This window comes from Amblyomma maculatum, chromosome 6 (assembly GCF_055883805.1).
Source record: "Amblyomma maculatum isolate TAMU_Amacu chromosome 6, ASM5588380v1, whole genome shotgun sequence".
NCBI lineage: Eukaryota > Metazoa > Arthropoda > Arachnida > Ixodida > Ixodidae > Amblyomma > Amblyomma maculatum.
This window is the reverse complement of record NC_139349.1, coordinates 86,770,102-86,776,342: the sequence shown is the minus strand read 5'-3', so window position 1 is coordinate 86,776,342 and position 6,241 is coordinate 86,770,102.

Genomic DNA, 6,241 nt, shown 5'->3' with positions numbered 1-6,241 from the left:
ATTCTTGTCTAACCAGTCGAATTCGTGGAAAACGCATCGACAATGTGGTGGCCTCCCTTGTGTTCTGCTTAGTGGAGACTGAAGTTTATCAGAAGGGGTGTTATTTTGCTTGCCGGAATGGGATGGTGAATTACGTTAAAACAAAAGCTTGGGCACGTTGGTAATCCGTTGTGTAGAACAGCGCGATAAAACGACAGGGACGAAGGAAGACAACAGGACGAGCGCTGCGATTGTTGTCTTCCTTCGTCCCTGTCGTTTTTTCGCGCTGTTCTACACAACGGAGGGTGAATGTAACTGTAAAAATCCTTCGTTGTAACTAATGACATCGCAAGGGCATGACCGTTTGATCGTATAGCGCCTTCTAGCGGACATCTGTCCCAAAACGTTTTTTTTTTTTTTGTTCATTAGGAAAAGATGACAGAAAGGAATGACTGTTCTCCTGATTGATTTTCAGATTTTATAGCATGCTTGTGCTACGATAGCGTGTGTGCTACGATAGCGCTCTAGGACTCATACAAGAGAAGTAAAAAGCTCCAGGTGCCCCTCAAAGGAGTCTCTTCAGTCAATGGCGACGGCCGATTTTCATGATGCCGCAGTTAGTCCGAGAAAGGGCGCGTTGATGCCCATTTCATCCACCAGACCCTTCGTTGCCACGCTTGCAGGCCTACGGGGTTTATTCAAGACGTTATAGAGTCAGTCGACGTTTTTCATACTGATAGTTCTCTGATTGGCAAAAGCCGCATTTTTCTTGAGTTTTATGCTACTGCAGAGTAGCATGGGTATGCTCCCTTTACAATATGAAACACTCAGAAACATTACTGATTATTTGTCTATGTAGTCTTCTTCACGGCACTGATTGGCTTCAGCAGACTATGCAGCTATACGATGTCAGTAAACTAATAGCATTACCTTTCGCACGTTCATGTCCAACGTTCAGTGAATCTGTATTTAATCCTGAATTCCGATGGCAGATCGTGAATGCTTAGCCGGATCACAAACTGAGCGTGTCGCTCCGGTGAAGTTGCCAGTCTCCAAATTTGCCATTTGAATTCGTTCGCACCCGTGGGAGCACGCTCTACGATGGAAGTCACCCAATCAGCGTGTAGAACTAGTTCTGGTGGCCCCACTCTCTGCAACGCCTGCCGCCGCTTTCGCTCTGCTGCGAGAACATTTTGCAACTGTTGTCAAAAGAAGCACATGGCACCAAACTTTGCGTTTGGAATAAAACATGATCAGAAAAAAAAAAGAAAACAACACGTGCTTATGAAATGGCAAAGGCGTCATTTCAAAAAACCGGCTGCCGCCGAGTGCAGCGGGGCGGCTTCTCAATTGAAGTGAACGCAAACCAAACCATGTTTTTCCTTTCTGAGAGGATTCAGTTGCCCACTCATTGTAATGCAAATAACGTAAAGACTGCTTACAAGCACTCTTCTCACGTCGGTTGTGATGCGAATCCATACACGAGAACGGAATGAGCAAAAAAAATTTGGAGGACGCTTAAGCTTCGCCTTCAAGAGTGGAACGCGATAGCGTTATTGCACCTCGTTCGCACCGTCCACTCATTCGCTCGGTATGCTCTTGAGTCACACAAAGACATAGTTTTCATACTCAACACTTCTAAGTGCACTGTACAACTTTTTTCTAATTATTTGTTCAAACAAGTGCTTCTCACAATCTACATTATCGCACTGTGTTGTGCACACTACAACGTTTCTTGCTCCCGTGTTCCTTTAGCGTTCACATGCACTGAGTATGTCGGTCAGTCACACATCGCAGGGGACGCTTTCCCAGCAGAAGCGCTATGGCGCAGCGATCACGTCAGAGGCGTCCGGCATCAGACGCTGCACCTAGCAATCGCGCTGTGAGCGGAAAGAGGAGCCGCGTCGCCTAAACACCACTGTTCGAGTGACGCACGCTGGATGTTGGAAGGGGAGAGAGCGAGAAAACTTATTAAACGCAAGGGTATTGGGGCATCCTCGCACCGGTACCCGCGCGGCCCGAAGGGGAGAAGCGGGTGAGAGAAGATAGAGATAGAAAGGAAAGACCCTTGATTCTACAACCCGTGAGGGTGCACGGCGAAACGTCAGGGGCGAGTGGCGCGCCACGTGTCGGGGCAGCGCCGCACATTGCAAGGAGGGGTTGTTCTGTGTTTGCCGCAAGATGGCTCTGCATGTGCGCAGAGCGCAGAAGAAATGTAGCGGAAACGTACTTCGCTACTCGTGTAACTGCGACTTCTGTAAGTAACATGCTCATAATTACCGATATACACCGCAGTATAACGTTCTACGGCACGTTTCTAAGGCAACACCGCATTCACTAGAAGCGCTTTTGTACCGCTTTCAAGCATCGAACTCATGGCTGAGTGGTAGCGTCTCCGTCTCATACTCCGGAGACCCTGGTTCGATTCCTACCCAGCCCATCTTGGAAGTTGCTTTTTATTTATGAAGTGCATGCCGGGATCTATCGCTCACGGCCAACGCCGACGACGCCGACGACACCGGCTTTTCTGCGACACGAGCTCCTTAACGCTACCGCGTTAATATGCTTGGAATATCTACGTTCTCGAAGTTAGTTGCGGGGTTTCGTCACGTCTATACCACCGGAGCGTGCGCGAGTAACGCTGAGAATCGCGCATATATGTAGCCCTATAGCTCACGTGACAAGCGCTCTAAGGCTGACACTAAAGAAAATATTATTACGACAGATATAGAAGCAAACTCGGGTGACAACGCCGTGGCCTATAGTTTGGCGGTACTTTTCGCGGCTGCCCATGAAACTTGCGAATATGTACGGCCGTCCAATTTTTTTAACGGTATTACGCGAGTGTCGACCGTTCGCTTCATCAGCGCCCTATGACGGAACGAACCGGCAAACTCGCCGGGAGTTGCCGCATGCGCACCAAGACCAGGCCAAGGTCCGTCGCCTGCTAGGCTGTTCCAGGAGCTGCGCGCAGCCCCCTGACCCTTTCCTTTGATCGCAATACTGCTGGCACACGTCCCCGATATTCTGGAGAGGCACGTGCCGCCCAGATGCAACCAGCTCACTCAGTGTTTTTCGAACAAACTTTGCGATCAATCCTTCGTTTGCGCTTGTATGCAGTTGTTCGCGCATATGGCTGTGGCCCGCGATTTTGATAAGCGTAAAACGCAAGTAGTGAGATTTGTTTGAGGAATGCTTACACTGCTACTATCAGCAATCTCTCTTACCCTCTTCTCTGTGTTAGCGGCTGGAATGCCAGGTAGCGCGGTGAAACTAAGAGGCGTCCGTGTGCTGTGCGATGTCAGCGCATGTTAAAGATCCCAAGGTGGTCGAAATTACTCCGTAGCCCTCCACTACGGCCCCTCTTTCTCTCTTTCCACTTTCACTCCCACCTTCCTCCCTTCCCTAACGGCGCGGTTGCGGTGTCCACAGAAAACAAGTGAGACAGTTACAGCGCCTTTCCCTTCCTATAAGTAAATCAGTTTAAGGTAGCGCGGTTAGCGTAGAAAAGGGTTGGGGGCGGCGCGCAGCTTCATGGAACAGCTCAGCAGACGACGGCCACCGTGGCCTGGTTTTCGCGCGCAGGCGGCAATTCTCGGGGAGAGAGAGAGACAACTTTATTTGCCCCAGATGTTGTGAATTAGGGCAGATGGGTCCTGTGTGGCCCCCAGGTGGGGGCGACATCCTGGTCCCACGAAATGAGTGAAAGTTGCGTGTTCCTGTCTGGCTTGGTAAGGAGTTGGTGCCAGCTTTCTGCAGAGGGAGCTGGCAGGAGGGCCCTTGGGGGCGGGTTATTTATGCATCCCCAGAGGATGTGCGCCTGAGTGGCGGGTTCTCCGTTGTTACAATTTGGACGTGCGGGGTCGTATTCCCCGTTAGTAATTAGTGATAGCCTGGAGTGACTAAGAAATGAGTGTGTCTGTAATCTGCGCAGCAGGGTGGCTTGTGCTCGGTCGAGGTCGGGGTGGGGAGGCCGGAAAAGGCGTCGCGTCTCTGTGTAAATTGGTAATTTCGGCGAAAGTCTGGGGGGCTTCAGCGAGTGCGTCTAGATGCGTGAGACCGACCGCCCGGATTGTTAATCCTCGGGCAAGTTGGTCGGCCCCATCGTTTCCAGAGTTGCCCGCGTGGGCGGGTACCCAGACTAGGTTAATTTTGTGGTCGGGAGTGCAGCCGCGCAGGATGCGTGCAGCAGAAAGGCAGATGTAGCCTGCCGAGAAATTTAGAATTGCTCTTTTTGAGTCACTAAGGACTGTACGCGTACGCCGGTCAGCGATGGCCAGCGCTATAGCTGTTTCTTCCGCTGCGGTGGGGGAGGAGGCACGCACCGTGGCGGCGGAGATCAGTGTAGATTGCGGCGTGGTAGCACAGGCCACATATGTTGTTGCATCTTGCCTTGCCGCGTCCACGTATGTTGCGTGTTCATCGGTATGGTAGGTTTCATCGAGTGACCTGGCTTTGTGTTGACGGCGCGCGTCGTGTCGGCCAGGGAGCATGTTTTTTGGTAGTGGTTTGACAACGAGGCGGCTGTGTACACATGTCGGGAGGGGGGCTGTGGGATGGGGATCGCCTATTGGGTTGACGTTTAACCGGTCAAGGATGAGACGGCCGTGATTTGTCCTGGAGAGGCGATGAATTTGGGCTGTCTTGTGTGCCTCTATAAGTTCGGAAAGAGCGTTGTAAATCCCCAGTTGGAGGAGGTGTCGTGTGCTAGCATATTGTGGAAACCCTAGGGAAGCTTTGTACACCGAGCGGATGATGCTGTTAACTGCCTCCTCATCTTTTCGGCGAAGGTGATAGTAGGGATAGGAGTATACTATCCTGCTAACGAGGAATGCCTCTGTTAGCCGGCTGAGGTCATCGTCCATCATGCCTCTACGACGTGTGGAGATGCGGCGAATAAGGCCGATTATTTGGTGAGCTGTCGTGCGGAGGCGTTGTATTGCTTCGGAGTTCTGTATTAGCATGCCCAGGACACGAATGGTCTGGACGGAAGGTATAGGGTGTGTGTCGATGTGGAGCGTGATGAGCTCAAGCGCTGCGGGAGCCGGTCTGCGCACTCTCCTGTCGCGGATGACAAGCAGCTCCGATTTTGTTGGGGAGCATGTGAGGCCGTTCGCCTGTACATAGGTGTGGACAGTGTCAATGGCTGTCTGGAGGGAACTCTGGATGTCCCCGTCTGAACCATAGGTGGTCCAGAGGGTGATATCGTCGGCGTATAGGGAGTGTTTTACGTGAGGTATGGCGTTTAAAATTGGGGGAAGGCCCCTCATGGTGACATTAAAGAGGAAAGGGGAGAGGACTGCACCTTGTGGGGTTCCTCTGGTGCCCAGGGTAATCTTGTCACTGATGAGTTCGCCAATGTGGAGTTCTGCGGTGCGGTTCTGTAGAAAGTTCGCGATGTAATTGTAGGTACGGGTGCCTACATTCATCTGAGCGAGATTTGTCAAAATGGAGGCGTGTGATACGTTGTCAAACGCCTTGCTAATATCGAGGCCGAGAATCGTCCGTGTGGCCCGGATGGGACCTGGGTCGAGTATGTCATGTTGTATTTGCCACATGATGTCTTGAGTGGAGAGACCGGCTCTGAACCCAATCATAGTGGGCGGAAGGAGATCTTCTTTGTCTGCGTGGTTTTTAAGCCTATTAAGGATAACGTGTTCCATCACCTTACCGAGACAAGATGTAAGGGAAATAGGTCGGAGATTGCCCAGCTCAAGTTTTTTGCCCGGTTTAGGTATAAAGATCACTTTGGCATGCTTCCAGGTATCCGGAAGGCGACCATCATGCCAATGGGTGTTGAAAAGTTCCGTGAGTGCTTCGATGGACTGGTCATCGAGGTTACGGAGCATTTTGTTAGTTATATGATCGTTACCTGCGGCGGCGGTGGTCTTGATGTGATTGAGGGCTGCATGAACTTCGGCTGTTGTGATGTCCCTGTCCATGTCGGTGTTTGGAAGTCCCGTGTATGCCGCGGGGATGGGGATTTCGGTCGAGGTGTTAATGTACTTGTCTGTCAGAGTGTCGAGCAGTTCCTCTTTTGTGCCCTGAAAAGCGTGTATTACTCGGGCGAGGTTCTTGTGGGATGTGGCCTTAGTGTGGGTCGGATCAAGGAGATGTTTAAGCAGATACCATGAGTTTTTACAGCCTAGCTGTCCGTTTAGGCGGTCGCATGTTTGATGCCATTGTTCCCGGCTAAGCTTGGTGGCGCAAGTTTCGATTTCTCGCTCAAGGCGTGAGAGGCGAAGTTTGAGAGGGCGGTTAT